We start from the raw sequence: 23,944 nt of genomic DNA on the forward strand, positions 1-23,944 counted from the left end.
AGCGAGACAACATGGGCCAGTCACACAGGGAAACGCTATAAAATGTTAACACAGTGTAATCATTGGGTGTACAGTGTAGGGCTGTCCCAGACTAAAAAAAAATCTTAGCTGACCGAAAGTAGTCTGTTCTTTCAACCAATCAATTCTGCCATTACTCTCCTGAAGTAGCCGGTAAGGGGCTACACAAGGAGTCCAGCCCGAACCTTGTGCTAGCAAGCTTGCAACATCGTATAAAATATTCTGGGCAGCGTTTCCCATGCAAGTGAGCTCGGGAGAGACACAGCTGTAGGCTGTTTGCGTAAGAAAAATAAAGTGCTTGAATTGGGCAGGAGATCACCGCAGCGGAGTACAGACAACTCAAATGTTCTACTGCTTGAGCTCCTGTTCCTCTTATAGAATATTAACTCAAACGTATTGTGGAGCTCCTGCAACTAAATAAACAGTACCAGCAGCCAAAATGAGTACTGGAACCTATTTCAGTCCAAGTCAAGCACTTGATAAGAAGTAATCAGGTAGGCCCATTTTGTGATGTTTCCACTGGATCTGAGCATGATATTTTTCCCTTTCACGCCGAGTGGTTATCGAAAGGGAGAGAGCTGTAAAGATTTTTTAAATACACTGAGGAACTATTGTCATTCTCAATGGGTGTAAAAACAAGACTTTGCTTGCTATTTGAGGTGAAGAAAATATTACTTTGAGACGCTCCACAGCTCATTAGTGGTGGTGCGTTAAGCCAATCAGAAATACTACAGGCATATTTATATGCCTACATTTGCGCACAGGGCAGGTAGCCTATAGGCCTTCTTCTAAGCGTAGTCAGGTGAGCGTCCTTACTCAAAATTGAACGTTGCCCTGGCTTGACGTAGATTCAAGTGAATACTTTTGGAATGCTGAGCCATTGACTGGTGTGGTTTCTTTTGATAAGGAAGCAACGGACTACAGTCATATTGTTTTGAACCTAGAAGACCTACAGACTGGAGTCGGCAAGAAGGAGTCGTTTTACTCTTAGCTAGCTAAATAATGAACTGCAATTATCATAAACCATTATCTAACTAGCTACAGTAACGAAATATCTGTCAGATGTTAAGTAAGCAGGATCGTGGCATTTCAGAAACAATGCATGTTGGTTAGCTAGATCACACTAGCTAGCTAGTAACTCGGAGGAGAAGCCTACTTTCTGAATTAAGCAATGGATTCAATACTTCTAGAATTAATATGGCTATCATTTAGCTGGCTAGGCTAATCACCCTACTTGAAGCAGTTGGCCTGCAAAATCAGCTCGGCCTCAATCATAGGCTGCAAAAAAATGTTTTTAGACAGGCAGGATGTATGACTGTCAGCAGGAATATGGAGCACTCCATGTCAGTAAGTCATGATGTAATGTTTTCCTTCCATTTTAAGAGCTAATACTACTCTCATAAGAAGTGGAGAAGCCCTATGCACCATACAACAATCTACAGTCATGGTCAAAAGTCGAGAATGACATAAATTTTCACAAAGTGTGCTGCCTCAGTTTGTATGATGGCAATTTGCATATACTTCAGAATGTTATGAAGAGTGATCAGATGAATTGCAATTAAATTGCAAAGTCCCTCTTTGCCATCCAAATGAACTGAATCCCCCAAACACATTTTCACTGCATTTCAGCCCTGCCACAAATGGACCAGCTGACATCATGTCAGTGATTCTCTCGTTAAACTTTTGCGTGTAGAGGGCAGTATTTTCGTTTTTGGCTAAAAAACATACCCATTTGAAACTGCCTATTTCTCAGCCGCAGAATCTAGAATAAGCATATAATTGTCAGATTAGGATAGGAAACACCCTAAAGTACCAAAAAAACGGTCAAAATATTGTCTGTGAGTATTACAGAACTGATATTGCAGGTGAAAACCTTATTTTGAAACCTCTGTTCCTTTGCATGCCTATCCTCCATTTAAAGGGATATCAACCAGATTCCTTTTTCTATGGCTTCCCTAAGGTGTCAACAGGCCTTAGTTTCAGGCTTTTATTTTGAAAAAATGAGCGAGAAAGATCACATTGCGTAAGTGGATAGGTGGGGGCTCTCAGAGTGAGTTTTGCGCAACAGAGTAAAGCGGCCATTGTTTCTCCCGGTCCTATTGAAAAACCTACACTCCCGGTTGATATATTATCGAATATATATTTTAAAAACAACCTGAGGATTGATTATAAAAAACGTTTGACATGTTTCTGTGGACATTATGGATATTATTTGGAATTTTCGTCTGCGTTGTCGTGACCGCTCTTTCCTGTGGATTTCTGAACATAACGCGACAAACAAACTGAGGTATTTGGATATAAAAATAATCTTTATGGAACAAAAGGAACATTTGTTGTGTAACTGGGAGTCTCGTGAGTGAAAACATCCGAAGATCAAAAGGTAAACGATTCATTTGATTGCTTTTCTGATTTGTGACCTAACTACTATGCTTAGTGTACATAATGTTTTGTTATGCTATCGATAAACTTACAGCGAAAGCAATCCAAGCGTTTGTGTAAAGCATCATTTCAAAATCTGAGATGATAGGTGGATTAACAAAAGGCAAAGCTGTGTTTTGCAATATTGCAGTTGTGATTTCATGAATATATATTTTTTTAGTAATATTATTTGACTGTGGCGCTATGCTATTCAGCGGTTGCTGATGACAATTATCCCGCTTAAGGGATGGGTAGCGTCAAGAAGTTAACACAGGTGTGAGTGTTGACGAGGACAAGGCTGGAGATCACTCTGTCATGCTGATTGAGTTTGAATAACAGACTGGAAGCTTCAAAAGGAGGGTGGTGCTTGGAAATATTGTTCTTCCTCTGTCAACCATGGTTACCTGCAAGGAAACACATGCCGTCATCATTGCTTTGCACAAAAAGGCCTTCAGACAAGGATATTGCTGCCAGTAAGATTAAATGGTTGCACCTAAATCATCGGATCATCAATAACTTCAAGGAGAGTGGTTAAATTGTTGTGAAGAAGGCTTCAGGGCACCCAAGAAAGTCTAGCAAGCACCAGGACCGTTTCCTAAAGTTGATTCAGCTGCGGGATCGGGGCACCACCAGTACAAAGCTTGCTCAGGAATGGCAGCAGGCAGGTGTGAGTGCATCTGTACGCACAGTGAGGCGAAGACTGAGGATGGCCTGGTGTCAAGAAGGGCAGCAAAGAAGCCACTTCTCTCCAGGAAAAACATCAGGGACAGACTGATATTCTGCAAAAGGTACAGGGATTGGACTGCTGAGGAATGGGGTAAAGTCATTTTCTCTGATGAATCCCCTGTCCGATTATTTGGGACATCCGGAAAAAAGCCTATCCGGAGAAGACAAGGTGAGAGCTAGCATCAGTCCTGTGTCATGCCAACAGTAAAGCATCCGGAGACCATTCATGTGTGGGGTTGCTTCTCAGCCAAGGGAGTGGGCTCACTCACAATTTTGCCTAAGAACACAGCCATGAATAAATAATGGTACCAACACATCCTCCGAGAGAAACTTCTCCCAACCACCCAGGAACAGTTTGGTGACGAACAAGGCCTTTTCCAGCATGATGGAGCACCTTGCCATAAGGCAAAAGTGAGTTCCGAACAAAACCTCGATATTTTGGGTCCATGGCCAGGAAACTCCCCAGACCTTAATCCCATTGAGAACTTGTGGTCAATCCTCAAGAGGTAGATGGACAAACAAAAACCCACAAATTCCGACAAACTACAAGCATTGATTATGCAAGAATGGGCTGCCATCAGTCAGGATGTGGCCCAGAAGTTAATTGACAGCATGCCAGGGCAGAATGCAGAGGGCTTGAAAAAGAAGGGTCAACACTGCAAATATTGACTCTTTGCATCAACTTCATGCAATTGTCAATAAAAGCCTTTGGCACTTATGAAATGCTTGTAATTATACTTCAGTATCCCATAGTAACATCTGCTGCTTCAGTGTCTTTAGATATTTTTGTCAAACTGTGGAAATTAATGTGTCATTCTCAAAACTTTTAGCCATGACTGTACTCCTGCAGTAACTCCCTGTCAGAGAGACTGCGATAAAAGGTTAGGCAGGAGGCCCTTGGCCAGTGGTAGGTCAGAGTTGAGGGCTCTCTTTCAAGCACACTCACTACCGCTTATCAGTCGTCTCTCCAGGTGCTACAGAGACGGACTAGTCCAAGGCCCTCCAGAGCCTGCTGACCAACAACCTAGGATGTATCCAGAGCACAGCGAAAACTCCACTCATAATAGTATACTTCATGTAAACCTCATTCACTATGGCAGTCTGCTAGTGTGATGCCAGCATATTATCCAGGCCAATGGTTGGATTGGATTTACTGTACTCACTCCAAAAACTCATGCTCCCTGTAAGTCTCCCACACTTCTCAAAACTGACATGTGTCTATCCCCCTTTCCTATAGGTGAGTCTGCTGGGCTATGGAACTCTAGAATAGTACATTTAAAAAACTGCCACCCCGTGTTCAGCTATCTGCAGACTTTCAGTGGCCACATTTTGGGGATGACCAAATGCGATCAAGTTTTGTATAAACAACTAATTTTCATATTTTAAGATTACAAAACAATAACTTTGTCTTCAAATTTTTACTAACTTCTGTGATAAATATCAAGACAAATACACTTAGAATAAATGCAAGTCTCATGTCCAGAGTGAATACATTTGTATTAATGTATTTCATACAGGTCTCAACTAAAATTGGTGCTTGTGTCGGTAGCAGTTTGCATGAATTTGAGTGGTTACATACAATACATGTTGACAGAATGGTTGAGAGAGAGACGTTTGCTGTACTCCCAGGTAAGGCCCTTTCTTCTGGAACAGTGGAGGCACCTCATGAGGAAGGGGAGGACATCCACCTCAGTGAATTTCATAAAAACTGTATAGATAAAGTTCAGATAAAATTATACTAAATATAAAATCACGTCACCAAATAACTGATTAAAACACTATTTTGCAAAGGTCTACAGTAGCCTCAACAGCACTCTGTAGGTTAGCATCTAGCTTCTATCCTCCTCTGGGTACATTGACTTCAATAGAAATCCTACAGTGGTTCCTACTTTAAAAGTTGTGTCATACTGTGGCACACCCTGCGTGTTGCTGCAGCATTCTGTGGCACGTCATTTAATTCTCAGCCATTTCTTCTGTTACTGCAAGTTATTGCTAGTTTGACCACCAGAGGGCATCTTTGAGAGGCATTTGACAGTATTCCGTATTAGCATTACCAGAGAATTTAAAACCTTTTTTTGTAATAACATAGTATATTGGAGTTTGTAAATCCAGACCGTTTCGCTCTCGGAGCGCACACTGAACGCTCATGCCGAGAAGTAGGGTTGATTTGAGTGTTCTTGCCTTACGATGGCAGTCAAGCACCCAAGCTAACGGTGTCTATCTACTTCCAGACACAACAGAGACCACTCTGACCATTTTACTCACCCCAGCAGAGCTGGTAATGCAGTTTTTGTGTTATCTACAGTCACCAATGCTCTGGTTGTGCTGCTGGAAACAATTTAATTACGCTTTTTTCCTGACAATTACTGACACCGGCCATATTCAACGGGTGTTGAGCGCTCGTAAAGTAATTATTCTGCGCTCTGGTACACTCAGACGAGAGTGCTCTGAAATCCGTGTAGATAGTAGGCTGGACACAATTTAAGAACTTTTTCTGATAAACTAGTTCATTGCATCCGCCGTGGAGCCCAGTTTCATGATGTGACCACATTTCCCAGCTGCTTGCCGTCGTTTTGAAGTAATCGTGAAAAAGCAGGCCTTATTTTAGGGCATTTTTCACCCTGCCAGCTCCTATTAGTTCAATTGAGCATCGTGGCGCCAACTCGCCTTCCGAATGTTCTATTCCCAGCGTATTGTTCAATGTCACAATGCCTGCTTCTCTATTGCTGGCAATGAGACCTGCTCATATTTTTGTTTACATTTGAACTATAAAACAATATTGGAACTCTGCAGTCTTCCCATTGTTTCCTATGGGGGAAATATAGGCACGTCTGTCTATTTCGCCAAATATCTCGCAATGTGTATATTTACATTTTTTCCAAGTCAGGTGTAACCGGTGTGAAATGGCTAACTAGTTAGCGGGTGCGCGCTAATAGCGTTTCAATCGGTGACATCATTCGCTCTGAGACATTGAAGTAGTTGTCCCCCATGCTCTGCAAGGGTCGCGGTAGGGGTGAGGAGAGGGACGGAAGTTAAACTGTTACACGGGCACCATTTTAAAATCAGGATAATCTCCTCTTTGTAATTGTGTTATTCTGGGCAGCGAGCTCGTTTGTCATCGATCGCTAGACCAGAAATAGTCAGAAGTTTCTATTTTTCCCCTACTTTTTCATTAAGCAGTTTTGTCCAACGAACAGATTGTAGTGGTAAAATAAAAAGGGATATAAGCATCACTCCAGTCGAAACAGGCTCAGCGAACGTTCGATTTCATTAATTTGCTATGGGTTCGCGCTAGTGTTCCAGTTTAGCCAACGTTCTTATTAAGCCTTTTTTCAGCCTTGGGTGAATTTTGACTCGTTCTATTATCCAGCCTATAAATAGCCAGAGCGACTATACGAAAGCACCCGAATGTCCATTGAGAAAGCACAACGACTATACCATTTAGCTAAGCTAAGAATGACGAGAATAATCAAGTCAATAAACGTTGGGTAGTTAAATAGCCTATAGTTAATATACTGGCATGTTTGATGTATAACTACTAACAATAGGTAGCTAGCTAACATACCGGTACATACTGCTGTAATGATATTCTGTGTGGTTCGTAAGGACAGCGTAACTAACAAATTGTCAGCCAACATAAAGTGTAAGGTAACTTATTTGAAAAGTAATTACTTTATTACATTGAGAAGCAAGCTACCTCTTGGTTGTTAGGGCAAATCTGGTCTGTGATTAAAAAAAATAAAACATTCCCCACACCTAGCTCGGCTATTAGACTATTCTTTAGTAAAGGTTGAATAGTCTATTGTTCAGCTATTAGCCCCCCTCGCAACGTGCAACAAATTGCTGTTCTGATCTCATTCCTTTCCCTCTTCCACGCGTCATCATTCTACCCCTGAGTGGCTCGCTTGTGAGCGTGCTGGCAGCATCTACGGTTGTGCGTCAAGAATTCTGCATGTTTGTATGAAGGTGTGGTTATTCACAGGCAAATTGTTATATGCTATGGAGGTACATTTGTGTCTTTTAGTCGAGAGCAAAACCTTCATTTTCAATTTGAAAAGAATTGATCGAAGATGGCATCTCAGGTAAGCAGCACTGGGCTGTATTAACACATCCTAAAAATGACATCGGCTGCTTTAGAATGAACGGTTATATCTCAGTTATTGAAATACAGACAGATGTAGTAGTCCCAGAGTTAATGATCCAAGGTCATTTTTACATTTCACCTCCTGATTTAAGATGACTGACCGTGTTAGAATTTTAAAAAACAAGGCTTAAATCATGCTCTCTCATCTGCAGGTATGTTTTGATGTGAGAGAGGAAGCCAGTCCCGTCATCGCCACCTCACCCGCTCTTAAGATAATCTTTGGGCCAACTGGGGGCCCAAGGCTGGTTAGGAAATACAGCAATTGTGATGAACAGAGAATATTAGGGTTGCACTGTAATTCATGAATCATATGCTGTCTGCCGCTGTCCTTACCTCTATCCCTTTCGGTCTTCTACACCTCGTCTTTCTTCCTCGTTTAATAACGCACACCATATGTGCATTGAAGTACAGACTGAACTTGTATTTATAATATTACAATTATAAATTATAATGCATTTATAACACCTGGATAATGACCTTTTCAATAAAGCGTTTCACATTGGTTGAAATTAAGTATCACATCGAAATACTATCCTGTGTCCTCAGATTAATGCAGATGACGGGAGTTAGATATGCGTAGTTAGTTGTTTTCCGTATATATGAATTACAAATCAATCATGTTTCTAGTCTATTGCATAGTTACAATGTGTAATCATTGATGTCCCAGGAGCGGTAAAACACCGTTGAAGTGCATAATTGTAATACATTCATGCAGACACAGCATTCAAATAATGAAATAATAATAATAATAATAATAATAACTGAAAAAGAATGTCTGAGATTCATACCTGAACCGCACCTTTAGTTGCCAAGGAACAGTACATGATCAGTGAATATATTCAATGTACAGGCTAAAATGTGGGAATCTCATGCGTGGTAATAACTACAGTACATGTGTAAATAGGACTTGCATCCTTGGAACAATAAAGATATTATCTTCTACTCTATCCATATGCTGCACTAATGCCATTCAGAATTGAAGTTGATACAACAACTATGATAGCTGAGGTTCATAGATTGGTATGAATATTAGTTCAGAACCTAATGTTTTAGGGTCCATACACAGATCGGCTACATACTGTAGCTAGCTACACATCCATATGCATAGTTATTTTTATCCTCCACTACACAATAAGCAAGTAAATAGTTAGCTAGCTATATTACTTCAGCTGCATTGCAAGGCAAACTTACACAATTGAATCCTTCAGACGAAGAACCATATGTGACATTAAAAAAAATATTTAAAAAAGAGAGATATACATGAAAAATCATTATTGGACACCCTTTTTCTATAGTGAACCGGTTTCACAAGCTTTCCACGCGCTAATTAACAATAATTTTAAATTTAAAGATTGGCTCTCGTGGAATAACCGTTTATGTGCACCACTCAGAATGGACAGACAAGCGCACAACCTTTCTGTTGCTGATGAAAATCGCAGAAATGTGGGAAAGAAATGTAAAACTAAACTAAAAGAATGGAAAGACAGGCAAAGGAAGATCTTACGGGATGCGGGAAAACCCTATACAAATAGTAAGGGTCAAGAAAAAACTGGGAAAAGCTGTCCAAAAGAGGTATGTGGAAGAACCGTATATCAAACAATCAAGCAAGCTAGCTATAGAGTACAGTAACTAACATGTATGTTCTGGGTTGTCTAATTTGTAACTATAGAGAAAACATATTAGCTAAAGTTCGTTGGCTATTAACTCATACATTATCGTTACAAATGTTATTGCTAGATTATAGAAGAAACATAGATAGCTACTTTTTCTCCATCCACCGGATGATTCGACATGGCTACAGTAGCTAGCTAGTTGCTCTTCCCTGCAGGATACAGTGTGTGTTCCACGACATGCAGAAAGGATTGTGGAAAATTGACTGATGAGCACAAGCTGCATCTATTCAACAGTTTCTACACTGTCCCATACGAGAAACAACAAGCGTTGATTCTCTCTGGCTTAGAACATGTTAGAAATAAGACAAAACGCCTATTATTATAAAAGCTATATTGAACACTTGCATAGTTTAACTTTGACAGTAATGATACGTACATTAACGTTAACTCTAAAAGTGCAGTATTACACAATGGTGCAATACAAACTCATTCTGAATGTACTTAAAACATCATATCAGGTTAAAAAAGGACATCTTACAAGAGGTCATGCAAAATGTCACATATACTGTTCTTCCACAAACTGAAATCATCACTGGATATATACTGTTCTTCCACATTCTAAAAATTAAAACGGCAATAAAAAAAGTATTTATTGTTGTTGGAAGATATGGGTATGGTGAATTATTTGACAACCATAAAACACCTAATGTGGTACACACAATAATATAAAAATAACTGATTATCTTAAAATGGAAAAATTGTCACATATATGGTTCTTCGTCTGTAGGATTCAATTTGCAGGAAATGCTTTAGTTAGCTAGATTCTTTACATCCACTGATTCACAAGACGACAGCCAGGTTTGCTGGTTCTCGCAAGAGTCCCTAAAACATTAAAACACTCATTAAAAATTGATTCTCCTAACACTAGCTAGTAGGCTTATGTTAGCTAGTCAGATTACTTGCTAAAATAGTGATTTTCGTAAATTAACTTTGACAAAAAAATATGCACAAGCGTTTGTCTCTACATTAACATATTCCTCTCAATTGTACATTTTTTGCTTGACTCGGTATGACAAAACAACTTACATCTGGTTCCACTGTAATCTTTTGTCAGCCATCTTTGTTGAAGAACGCCACAAGGCAAGGGTGGCTTGCGTCAAAATTTGTCATTGGAACCACTCGATATGGTCATAAAAACCTTGGGACCCAAATGCATAATGAGTACTCTACCTCCCCTTTGTGGTGGTCTGGAGCAATGAAGCTGTGACGCTGGGTACCTCTAAGTCCCGCAGTGCAAGCTCACAACTTTTAAAGGAGGAACCACTGTAGGAGGCTCATGCTTCTCACCCCCTTGTCATAATTACTGTATAAGTCAATGAAACATCCGGAGAACGTCCAACCGATCAGCGCTCTTGCAGCATGAACTGACTTTTTGTCCACACAAAAAACAAAAACTACAGCTAGCTACCACTGCAGTGTATCAAATGTGGCGAGTAGTTGACTCAAAGATATATCAATAGATGAACAGTTTAACAAATTCATTTCTACCAAAATGAAGGAAAGGCAAGAGAGAAAGTGTCATTTTTTACACTTTCAGGTACTTAGCTAGAAAATACAGCTAGCTAGTTTAGCCTACTGAAACACCCAAATCAAATCAAATCAAATTTTATTTGTCACATACACATGGTTAGCAGATGTTAATGCGAGTGTCCACCCTGCTAAAACAGAGGGATGGCTATGGCTAGCTAGGTGGCTATGACTATCCACCACAACACTGGAACACTTCCAAGTCAAGGTAAGCTTTTGATATTACCAATTTATTGCCACCGGGGCCCGCCAGTGTAACCGCTTATTGATTGTACACCAACGTTACTGCATGAACGTAGTGGGTTTACTAACGTGTTAGTTCCATTTAGTGATGAGTCATTCGCGAACGGGTCGGCTCTGAGAGCCGGCTCTTGTAGGTGAACGTTGGGAGCCGGCTCGCATATCAGAAGAGCCGAATCTATTTATAAAAATATTTTTTAAATTAAGATATGAATAATCAAAGATATCAATGAATAAAATTAATTTAAAGAACGATTTCTTTTATATATATAGGCCTAAATGCTCAAGCGCACACAACAGCCTCACCTGTTGTTCCTGTCAATCACGAAGTGTCAACCAATGAACCAAAGATGCGTGAGGGAGGGCCGAGCCAACTCACTCACACACACACTTAGCATCAGAGGAGAGAGAGGAAGGACAGCTGTGAAAACAACAGCTGGGAAATGAGTCAGAAGCACTGTAGCATTTGGATGCATTTTAATAATGTAGAGTATAATATAATAATGTTAGAGCACAGCGTAGAATTTGCCAAAACAAAATTTCATAAAGCCGGTTCTACGCACAACCTACACCGGCATATGCGAAATGTGCACCCAACTGTGAAGCTAGCTGTAGCGGAGCGTCGAGAAACTAGCGGGCCTGCTAGTGATAGTGGTGGAGCCAGCGTATCCACTCTGTCAAGTAGGCCTACTCCGCGATGCACAGCAACGCAGTCTTCTATGGACCAGTTTATGCTAAGGAGTATGTCTGTAGCAAAACAAGGCCACATTGATATTGCATTGGCTAAAATGATTGTTTCGACTTCCAGCCATTTTCGATCGGAGGACAGAGGTTTTAGAAATTGTAGTAATAGTCTAAATCCAATGTACACAATTTCATGCAGGAAAACCCTTTCAAAATCCCTTATTCCACAACTGTACGAGAGCACACAGGCTTCAGTGCGGGAAAGATACCAAAAAGCTACTGCAGTTTGCCTTACCACTGACTGCTGGACATCAAGGGTAACCACATCTTACATGTCGGTTACATGTCACTTCACTGAAGATTTTCAATTGTCTAGCTGTCGTCAGGACTGCTTTGAGTTCAGCGACAGACACCTCAGAGAACTTGGCAGAGGAACTGTTGAGAGTGGCTAGAGAATTGCAAGTAGATGGAAAAGTGGTCTGACAATGCAGCTAACATAAAAATAAATAAAACAGTTGGTTAATTGGACCCATCATCTATGTCCAGCCCACACAATCAACCTAAGAGATGCTCTGAAGGTGATGAAGCCCACTGTGGACAAAGTGAAAGCAGCTGTGGAATACTGCCTGAGCTGAGGCCTAAACAAGACTGTAATACAATGTGGAATTCAACATTTTATATGTTGAAGCGGTTTCTTGAGTCAAAGGAAGCCATCATCTCTACCCTGGCCATTGTCAATGCACCTGTTGATGCGCTGACCCAAGAGGAATGGGAGGTGGTGGTGGAGGTGTGCAGAGTCCTGGAACCCTCTGAGCAGGTCACTGTGGAGATCAGCGGAGAGAGGTACAGTAAGCAGTTTTACATACATCATTATTAAATCCAGTAGTATATATGTATATGAGCAGTAGATGAGAATGTAGTATCAGTAGACAAAAAACAAATACGTTACTGTTCTCTCTTTTCAGCTATGTGACAGCCTCAAAAATGACACTCCTGTGTAAGGGTCTGCGGCGAATCACAGCCAGCCGCCAGAGAGAAGCAAATGTAACCACAGGACATGTGACAGAGTTGATGGACACCCTGTTTATCAATGGACAGAAAGTTCCACAGAATGTAATATAATCACGTGCTATCAGAAACCGCTGCACTTGACCCCAGGTTTAAGAATTTAGCCTTCAGTGATGCCAGAGCGATTGATGAGGCTCTTCAAAGAATAACCTCAGCAGCAGGGAGGGACAGCTCCAGTAGTCAGCTGGCTCAAGCACCAGGGCAACAGGAAGAAGAGGGATCAGATGGAGCAGAAGCACCAGCACCAGCAGTAGTGCCACAAAAGTCTGCTGTTTGGATGCTGTTTGACGAGAGAGCAACTAAGGATGCAGCATGAAGGAATCCCTCAGGAGATGCCATAATGGAGGTCCGATCTTATTTGGAGGAGCCCCCTCCAAAGATCTGCAGATCCTCTGAGCTGGTGGAAGAACAAGGGCTCTGTCTACCGATGGCTTACTAAAGTCATGACAGGGAGACTCTGCATAGTGGCCACATCTGTTCCCTCTGAGGGTGTCTTCTCGAAAACAGGACAAATAATTACTGAGAGAAGAAATCGCATCAGCCCCTTGAAAGTGAGGCAGCTTGCATTTCTGAATACTAATCTCTCAAAAGCAAAATATGGTCAGCGTTGTTGTGTGCTGCTGGTTATAACATGGCAATAAAGAAGAGAGAAAAGAGGGACCAGTTTAATGTTTTAAGTGGGATGCTGCAGTTTTGCACATTGTTATTTATTTTTCTTTGATATGGTGCAATATTCTTTTATGCTGTTCAGATTCTATTTGTTTTAAATGGTTAGATAAATATGCACTTTGTTTATATTACTTGGAAATGTTTAATAGCATTATTTTTCATAACAAACCAATGCATTTTTAAATACATTATGGTTAAGGTAGAGTATGATCTTATTTAATAATTTAATTAGAAATGTTTTAACCTGGGCCTCCCAGGTGGCGCAGTGGTTAAGGGTGCTGTACTGCAGCGCCAGCCGTGCCACCAGAGACTCTGGGTTCGCGCCCAGGCTCTGTCGTAACCGGCCGCGACGCACAATTGGCCTAGCGTCGTCCAGGTTAGGGAGGGTTTGGCCGGTAGGGATATTCTTGTCTCATCGCGCACCAGCGGCTCCTGTGGCGGGCCGGGCGCAGTGCACGCTAACTGCGCCCGTTGGTTAGGTTGTGCACGGTGCGGCTGGCTTCCGGGTTGGATGCGCGCTGTGTTAAGAAGCAGTGCGGGTTGTGTATCGGAGGACGCACGACTTTCAACCTTAGTCTCTCCCGAGCTCGTACAGGAGTTGTAGTGATGAGACAAGATTACGGAGAAAAAGGGGTAAAAAAATAATGTAACAAATAAGTTGATTGCATTTAACCACGGGAGGTTCAATGTAGGTTCAATGTAGCCTTATGCATCTAATGTCACCAAGTATACAACATATACAGAAACTCCAGGGTAGACAGCCAGGATGGTGGACATGATTGTCTGGAGGAAGAAAATGTGCCAGCTCAACCCAAACAGGATAATAGGTCCCATGTTTCATAAGCAGATATAAAAGCAGATATAAAAGATCCCTGAAATGTTCCATAAGCAAAAGGATTTTCTCCAATTTTGTGCACAAATGTATTTACATCCCTGTTAGTGAACATTTCTCCTTTTCCAAGAATCCATCCACCTGACAAGTGCGGCATATGAAGAAATGTATTAAACAGCATGATTACACAGGTGCACCTTGTACTGGGGACAATAAAAGGCCACTCCAAAATGTGCAGCTGTGTCACAACACAATGACAAAGCTGTTGCAAGATAAAGAAATTAATATCCAACACCATTAGCCACCTCCAATATAATTTTTGATAATTTTGGAGAACGTCCAACCGTATTCACAACCGCAGACCATGTGTATGGAGTTGTGTGGGCGAGCAGTTTGCTGATGTCAACATTATGAACAGAGAGCCCCATGGTAGCGGTGGGTTTATGGTATGGGCAGGCTTAAGCTACAGACAATGAACACAATTGCATTTTATCGATGGCAATTTGAATGCACAGAGATACCGTGACCAGACAGAAACTAAAACAGGAAGCACCCGTGCTCAGGTCTGTTCCAACGCAGGTCCGACCAATTCCTCGCTTCAAGATGGCGTCGGTCACGTGGACTGGGATATGTTTCCGCATAGGGTCGGACAATAACATTAATGAATACGCTGATTCGGTGAGAGACTTCATTATCAAGTACATCGGTGATGTTGTACACACAGCGTCTTAAAAACATTCCCCAACCAGAAACAGTGGATTGATGGCAGCATTCGCGCAAAACTGAAAGTGCGAACCACTGCTTTTAATCAGGGCAAGGTGACCGGAAACATGACCGATAACAAACAGTGTAGCTATTCCCTCCACAAGGCAATCAAACAAGCTAAGTGTCAATATAGAGACAAAGTAGTCGCAATTCAACGGCTCAGACACGAGAGGTATGTGGCAGGATCTACAGTCAATCACGATGTCTTGCCTGGGAAGACAAACTAAACAACTTCTTTGCTCGCTTTGAGGACAATACAGTGCCACTGACACAGCCCACTACCTAAACCTGCGGGCTCTCGTTCACTGCAGCCAACGTGAGTAAAACATTTAGCCTTCAGTGATGCCAGAGCGATTGATGAGGCTCTTCAAAGAATAACCTCAGCAGCAGGGAGGGACAGCTCCAGTAGTCAGTAGTTCCCAAGAAAGCGAAGGAAACTGAGCTAAATGACTATCACCCCGAAGCACTCACTTCCGTCATCATGAAGTGCTTTGAGAGACTAGTCAAGGACCATATCACCTCCACCCTACCTGACACCCTAGACCCACTCCAATTTGCTTACCGCCCCAATAGGTCCACAGACGACGCAATCACACTGCCCTACCCCATCTGGACAAGAAGAATACCTATGTAAGAATGTTGTTCATCAACTACAGCTCAGCATTTAACACCATAGTACCCTCCAAACTCGTCATTAAACTCAAGACCCTGGGTCTCGACCCTGCCCTGTGCAACTGGGTCCTGGACTTCCTGAAGGTCCGCCCCCAGGTGGTGAGTGTAGGTAACAACATCTCCACCCCGCTGATCCTCAACACTGGGGCCCCACAAGGGTGCATTCTCAGCCCTCTCCAGTACTCACTGTTCAACCATGACTGCATGGCCATGCACGCCTCCAACTCAATCATCAAGTTTGCAGACGACACTACAGTGGTAGGCTTGATTACCAACAATGACGAGACGGCCTACGGGGAGGAGGTGAGGGCCCACGGAGTGTGGCGTCAGGAAAATAACCTCACACTCAATGTCAACAAAACAAAGGAGATGATCGTGGACTGAGGAAACAGCAGAGAGAGCAGACCCCTATCCGCATCGACGGGACAGTAGTGGAGAAGGTGGAAAGTTAAGCCGTAAGGGTAGTGAGGTCTGCACAACGCATCACCGGAGGCAAACTACTTGCCCTCCAGGACACCTACACCACCCGATCTCACAAGAAGGCCAAAAAGATCATCAAGGACAACAACCACCCGAGCCACCACCTGTTCACCCCGCTATCATCCAGAAGGCGAGGTCAGTACAGGTTAGAGGTCGACCGATTAATCGGAATGGCCGATTAATTAGGGCCGATTTCAAGTTCTCATAACAATCGGAAATGGGTATTTTGGGCGCCGATTTGCCAATTTTTTTATTTATTTTTATACCTTTATTTAACTAGGCAAGTCAGTTAAGAACACATTCTTATTTTCAATGACGGCCTAGGAACGGTGGGTTAACTGCCTTGTTCAGGGGCAGAACGACAGATTTTCACCTTGTCAGCTCGGGGGATCCATTCTTGCAACCTTACAGTTAACTTGTCCAACGCAATAACTACCTGCCTCTCGTTGCACTCCACAAGGAGCCTGTTACGCGAATGCAGTAAGCCGAAGTAAGTTGATAGCTAGCATTAAACATATCTTATAAAAAACAATCAATCATAATCACAGCCAGCAGCATACCACCCTGCAAACCACTGCTGGCTTGATTCTGAAGCGAAGCAGGGTTGGTCCAGGTCAGTTCCTGGATAGGAGACCAGATGCTACTGGAAGTGATGTTGGAGGGCCAGTAGGAGGCACTCTTTCCTCTGGTCTAAAAAAATATCCCAATGCCCCAGGGCAGTGATTGGGGACACTGCCCTGTGTAGGGTGCTGTCTTTCGGATGGGACGTTAAACGGATGTCCTGACTCTCTGAGGTCATTAAAGATCCCATGGCACTTATCGGAAGAGTAGGGGCATTAACCCCAGTGTCGTGTCTAAATTCCCAATCTGGCCCTCAAACCATCACGGTCACCTAATAATCCCCAGTTTACAATTGGCTCATTCATCCCCCTCCTCTCCCCTGTAACTATTCCCCAGGTCGTTGCTGCAAATGAGAATGTGTTCAGTCAATTTACCTGGTAAAATAACAGATAAATAAAATAAAACTCGTTAACTACACATGGTTGATGATATTAATAGAGATTATCTAGCGTGTCCTGCGTTGCATATAATCCGACTGAGCGGTGGTAGGCAGAAGCATGCACGTATTCATTCAAACAGCACTTTCGTGCGTTTTGCCAGCAGCTTCAAGCATTGCGTCAAGCATTGCGCTGTTTATGACTTCAAGCCTATCAACTCCCGAGATGAGGCTGGTGAAACAGAAGTGAAATGGCTAGCTAGTTAGCGCGTGCCAACTAGAGGGACGGAAGCTATACTGTTACACTGGCAATACTAAAGTGCCTATAAGAACATCCAATAGTCAAAGGTTAATGAAATACAAATGGTATAGAGGGAAATAGTCATATAATAACTACAACCTAAAACTTCTTCCACCAGCTTTCATATGTTCTCATGTTCTGAGCAAGGAACTGAAACGTTAGCTTTCTTACATAGCACATATTGCACTTTTACTTTCCTCTCCAACACTTTGTTTATACATTATTTAAACCAAATTGAACATGTTTCATTATTTACTTGAGGCTAAATTGATTTTATTGATGTATTATATACATATAAAAATAAAAATACATTATTTTGTATTTTATTAAAATCGGCCAATTAATTGGGATCGGCTTTGAAAAAATCATAATCGGTCGACCTCTAGTACAGGTGCATCAAAGCGGGGACCGGGAGACTGAAAAACAGCTTCCATCTCAAGGCCATCAGACTGTTAAACAGCCATCCCTAACATTGAGTGGCTGCTGCCAACATACTGACTCATCTCTAGCCACTTTAATCATTTAAAAAAGTATGTAATAAATGTATCACTAGCCACTTTAAACAATGCCACTTTATATAATGTTTACATACCCTACATTTCTCATTTCATATGTATATACTGTACTCTATACAATCTACTGCATCTTGCCTATGCCGTTCAGCCATCACTCATTCATATATTTTTATGTACATATTCTTATTCATTCCTTTACAATTGTGTGTATAAGGTATTTATTGTGAATTTGATAGGTTAGATTACATGTTAGATATTACTGCATGGTTGGAGCTAGAAGCACAAGCATTTCGCTACACTCACATTAACATCTGCTAACCATGTGTATGTGACAAATAACATTTGATTTGAGAGAGTCACTGACATGATGTCAGCTGGTCCATTTGTGGCAGGGCTGAAATACAGTGGAAATGTTTTTTGGGGATTAAGTTCATTTGCATGGCATAGAGGGACTTTGCAATTAATTGCAATTCATCTGATCACTTTTCATAACATTCTGGAGTATATGCAAATTGCCATCATACAAACTGAGGCAGCAGACTGTGAAAATTAATATTTGTGTCATTCTCAAAACTTGTGGCCACGACTGTACATATTCTTATTCATTCCTTTACTCTTGTGTATGAGGTAGTTTTTGTGACATTGTTAGATAACTTGTTAGATATTACTGCATGGTCGGAACTAGAAGCACAAGCATTTCACTACACTTGCATTAACATCTGCTAATCATGTGTATGTGACCAATAAAATTTGATTTGAGCTCCTGAGGCCCATTGTCAACTGCCACCATCACTTCATGTTTCAGCATGATAATGCACGGCCCCATGTCGCAAGGATCTGTACACAATTCCTGGAAGCTGAAAATGTCCCAGTTATTCCATGTCCTGCATACTCACCAGATATGTCACCCATTGAGCATGTTTGGGATCCTCTGGATCGGCGTGTACGACAGCGTGTTCCAGTTCCCGCCAATATCCAGCAATTTCACACAGCCATTGAAGAGGAGTGGGACAACATTCCACAATCAACAGCATGAACAACTATGTGAAGGAAATGTGTCGCGCTGCATGAAGCAAATGGTGGTCACACCAGATACTGACTGATTTTCTGATCCACGCCCCTACCTTTATTCCCAATCATGTGAAATCCATAGATTAGGGCATAATGAATTAATTTCAGTTGACTGATATCCTTATATGAACTAACTCCGGAAAATCATTTTTGCATTTATATTGTTGATCCTTAAAGAGGCTTGTGACTTAGAATATTTGGTGTTGCCATGCCAAGCAGTCTGCTGCCTTTTTATACATACACTGCTCAAAAAAATAAAGGGAACACTAAAATAACACATCCTAGATCTGAATGAATGAAATATTCTTATTAAATACTTTTTTCTTTACATAGTTGAATGTGCTGACAACAAAATCACACAAAAATTAGCAATGGAAATCTAATTTATCAACCCGTGGAGGTCTGGACTTGGAGTGACACTCAAAATTAAAGTAGAAAACCACATTACAGGCTGATCCAACTTTGATGTAATGTCCTTAAAACAAGTCAAAATGAGGCTCAGTAGTGTGTGTGGCCTCCACGTGCCTGTATGACCTCCCTACAACGCCTGGGCATGCTCCTGATGAGGTGGCGGATGGTCTCCTGAGGGATCTCCTCCCAGACCTGGACTAAAGCATCCGCCAACTCCTGGACAGTCTGTGGTGCAACTGGTGCAGTCTGTTGGTGGATGGAGCGAGACATGATGTCCCAGATGTGCTCAATTGGATTCAGGTCTGGGGGAACGGGCGGTCCAGTCCATAGCATCAATGCCTTCCTCTTGCAGGAACTGCTGACACCCTCCAGCCACACGAGGTCTAGCATTGTCTTGCATTAGGAGGAACCCAGGGCCAACCGCATCAGCATATGGTCTCACAAGGGGTCTGAGGATCTCATCTCGGTACCTAATGGCAGTCAGGCTACCTCCGGCGAGCACATGGAGGGCTGTGCGGCCACCCAAAGAAATGCCACCCCACACCATGACTGACCCACCGCCAAATTGGTCATGCTGGAAGATGTTGCAGGCAGCAGAACGTTCTCCACTGCGTCTCCAGACTGTCACGTCTGTCACATGTGCTCAGTGTGAACCTGCTTTCATCTGTGAAGAGCACAGGGCGCCAGTGGCGAATTTTACAATCTTGGTGTTCTCTGGCAAATGAAAAACGTCCTGCACGGTGTTGAGCTGTAAGCACAACCCCCACCTGTGGACGTCGGGCCCTCATACCACCCTCATGGAGTCCGTTTCTGACCATTTGAGCAGACACATGCACATTTGTGGCCTGCTGGAGGTCATTTTGCAGGGCTCTGGCAGTGCTCCTCTTGCTCCTCCTTGCACAAAGGCGGAGGTAGCGGTCCTGCTGCTGGGTTGTTGCCCTCCTACGGCCTCCTCCACGTCTCCTGATGTATTGGCCTGTCTCCTGGTAGCGCCTCCATGCTATGGACACTACGCTGACAGACACAGCAAACCTTCTTGCCACAGCTCGCATTGATGTGCCATCCTGGATGAGCTGCACTACCTGAGCCACTTGTGTGGGTTGTAGACTCCGTCTCATGCTACCACTAGAGTGAAAGCACCGCCAGCATTCAAAAGTGACCAATACATCAGCCAGGAAGCATAGGAACTGAGAAGTGGTCTGTGGTCCCCACCTGCAGAACCACTCCTTTTTTGGGGGTGTCTTGCTAATTGCCTATAATTTCCACCTGTTGTCTATTCCATTTGCACAACAGCATGTGAAATGTATTGTCAATCAGTGTTGCTTCCTAAGTGGACAGTTTGATTTCACAGAAGTGTGATTGACTTGGAGTTACATTGTGTTGTTTAAGTGTTCCCTTTATTTTTTTGAGCAGTGTATATCCAGACAAAGGATTTAAGTGTATATAGTGGGCATATTGGATTTCTAACATAGTTGAAGTACACACTAATAGCCATGAGTACAGGTCATAAGTACAGTACACAATCCCCCCACCCCATTTACAATGTGTACATATACAGGTGATTAAACCACCATTTAATGGCAATATGGCAGCCATACCGGATTTTGGATTTGGATTCAAATCTAGGGGGTTCCTCTAACGTAAATGTAAGTAGGGGCTAAACATATAACGCAAGTTACAGTTTTCAGTGTGAGCAAACTTGCCATAGACCTGATTACAATAGCCACAACGTCAAAAAAACATGTGTAACTATGCATTTCTGTCAGGCAGGACCATACAGCACTGAATGAGAGCATATTTGACTTGTAAAGTTGTCTGTTGAACAGCTACCAAAAAGTGAAGTTTACATTCATCATAAATATTAATAATTGATATTTCAGACTAGAGTATGTGTTTACAGGTCTATATTTCCAAGAAGCATTAAGAGATCCCAATTTTGTTTGTTTGTGTATGTAGGGCAAAAAAATGTACTCGTATTCCACATTTTAGAAATATCAGATTCTCGTTTAAATGAGTCCCTCCTGTCAGGCATTCTTCTTCACGGTTTGAGTTTGTATTTATTAGGGATTCTCATTAGCTGCTGCCAAGGCAAAATTCCAAAATGTTTAGTAAGACCATTCAACACAATCACAATGTATCCATTTGAATGTGCCTGTACCTTTGTGTGCGACTCTTCACATTACCTGTTGTTCCATAAGGTGTATTTTTACCCGTTTTTTTTAAATCTGATTTTACTGCTTGCATCAGTTACCTGATGTATAGAGTTCCATGTAGTCATGGTTCTATGTAGTACTATGCACCTCCCCTAGTCTGTTCTGGACTTGGGGACTGTGAAGAGACCTCTGGTGGCATGTCTTGTGGGGTATACATGGGTGTCAATAACTCTTACAAAAACAACTAGTGATGAAGTCAATCTCTTCCACTTTGAGCCATGAGAGATTGACATGCATGTCATTAATGTTAGCTCTCCATGTACTTTTAAGAGCAAGCGGTGCTACCCTGTTCTGAGCCAACTGCTATTGTCTTAAGTCCCTCTTGACCACACCTGACCACACTACTGAACAGTAGTCAAAAATCAGGCCTGTAGGACCTGCCTTGTTGATAGTGATGTTAAGGCAGAGCAGCACTTTATTATGGACAGACTTCTCCCCATCTTAGCTACTGTTGTATCAATATGTTTTGACTATACAATCCAGGGTTACTCCAAGCAGTTTAGTCACCTCAACTTGCTCAATTTCCACATTATTCATTACGAGATGTAGTTGCGGTTTAGTGAATGATTTGTCCCAAATACAATGCTTTTAGTTTTGGAAATATTTAGGACTAACTCCTTGCTACCCATTCCAAAACTAACTGCAGCTCTTTGTTAAGTGTTGCAGTCATTTCAGTTGCGGTAGTAGCTGATGTGTACAGTGTTGAGTCATCTGCATACAGAAACACTGGCTTTTCTCAAAACATGTCTTTAGTAAAGATTGAAAAATGTAAGGGGCCTAAACAGCTAATATTTATACAAATTTAACCACTTTTACTGTAAAATATTTTTATGCAACCATCCATTTCATATATGGGAGACCTTATATGGAAAAACATGGTCGTGCTTTGTTATACCTCGGGTAGGAGAATCTACAAAACTAAAGCCCTTCGAGGATTGTCCATTAGCCTATATCCCGAAGCTAACAGCTTGATATTTTGTAGGCAACATTCGGAATAAAATGTTGTTTTTTAAAATGCGTTCATGAACATGAAAGTTATGATTTCAACATTAAAATAATGAATTGTCTCCAGACCTCGCATTTCATGAGGTTTTCTTCAAAGCGAAAAAAACAAAGACAGGTGCTTAAGATCAAACGATTTGGCCGAATCAGAGCCAGCAAATCTGAGGCCATATTACTTTACCAAATGAGATAGCGATGCATTGACAACATACTGGCATGACACCAAGCTCAGGGTCATCGATATTATTAAACGGTGCATTTATCGATCCGGTCAAATCATAAACAGTAGGCTATATAGGAATGCAAACAGGCACCTCTCGATACTGGGTTACACACGACATAACCTGCGATAATGTTCCATTCAATGATTTACAGCTGCTCCAAATGATTTATCCAGTTAAAACAAAAATGTAAAATATGTTCTCTGATATCACAGTTAACAATTTAGCTAGCTAAGAAATACCATCGTCGACTTGGTGTTATTATTTACGGTTACGCGATAGCGAATGTCAATAACCATTGTCGAGTTCGATTCTGTGTGGCCCACTTCAAAAGGTTGTATCGACTTCTGTTCGCAGATAATATCTACAAAACGTTAGCTTGTTTACATTATTAGAAACAGACAGTTAAACTTCAACCTTACCTGTTTAGATAGTGTCCGACTGTTACGCCAAATTTATCAACAACAACAACAAAAATCAGCGTCAAAAGAGGGTTGAGTCAGATCCGTAATAAACTTTATCCGCTCTTCTCAGGACGGACTCTGCAGTTTGGTCGCAAGGAAGGAAGCTCGTGCACGGGCACAATTCGATTATTCGATCACGTTGCGTAGTCTGGACTCACGAAATGACAGTGAAATAGGTGGCTAGCCATTAAGCAACTACACACTCGCTAATTAACGGTGTATTCTCTCTCAACCCGACATTCAGCAACGATTGTTCCCGGATAAAGTTGATCTCCTACCCTCTTCTATCGCCATCTTTACCCGCGGGGTACACTGGGTAATCCTTAGGAATCCCCACGTACTGAGCGTCCTGACGTTCAAAATAGGCTATTAAGGGAAAGGACTGACAAGGTGGATTTTTTTTTACAACTTAATTGCACTAGCTGCAGCACTTTTATAGCCTAGTGCATGGGGTTCCCAACCTAGGGGGCGCCAACGTTTCGTGGGGGGGACCTTCCTTGATAAAATAACAAATAAAAAATGATTACAGTACCAGTCAAAGGTTTGGACACACCTACTCATTCAAGGGTTTTTCTTTATTTGTACTATTTTATACGTTGTAGAATAATAGTGAAGACATCAACACTATGTAATAACACATATGGAATCATGTAGTAACCACCCAGCTAGCACAGTGGATCTGGGCCGATTCCGGCTGAGATTCGGGGCACTCCGCTGAGAGTCAGACTCGTCCAACGTCATGTGGCCCGAGTCTGGGCCGCATTCAGCAGTATTACTTATGGCTAGGATGCGGGGATTGAGCTCGGCTCGATTCCGGTGTGAGGTATCTGGCC

General features: G+C 42.1%; 1 protein-coding gene across 2 annotated transcripts in view; it reads right to left on the reverse strand.

Moving 5' to 3' along the window:
* Nucleotides 1-23,495, reverse strand: part of LOC112253424 (tight junction-associated protein 1) — a 128,780-nt gene extending 105,285 nt beyond the window's left edge. For both annotated transcript variants that reach the window (XM_024425410.2, XM_024425404.2), the window contains exon 1: nt 23,070-23,495. The gene's annotated coding sequence lies outside the window, so the exon portion shown is untranslated. The remainder of the gene's footprint in view (nt 1-23,069) is intronic.
* Between the last annotated feature and the right edge of the window lie 449 nt (nt 23,496-23,944).

The sequence above is a fragment of the Oncorhynchus tshawytscha genome, linkage group LG01 (assembly GCF_018296145.1).
Source record: "Oncorhynchus tshawytscha isolate Ot180627B linkage group LG01, Otsh_v2.0, whole genome shotgun sequence".
Lineage (NCBI taxonomy): Eukaryota > Metazoa > Chordata > Actinopteri > Salmoniformes > Salmonidae > Oncorhynchus > Oncorhynchus tshawytscha.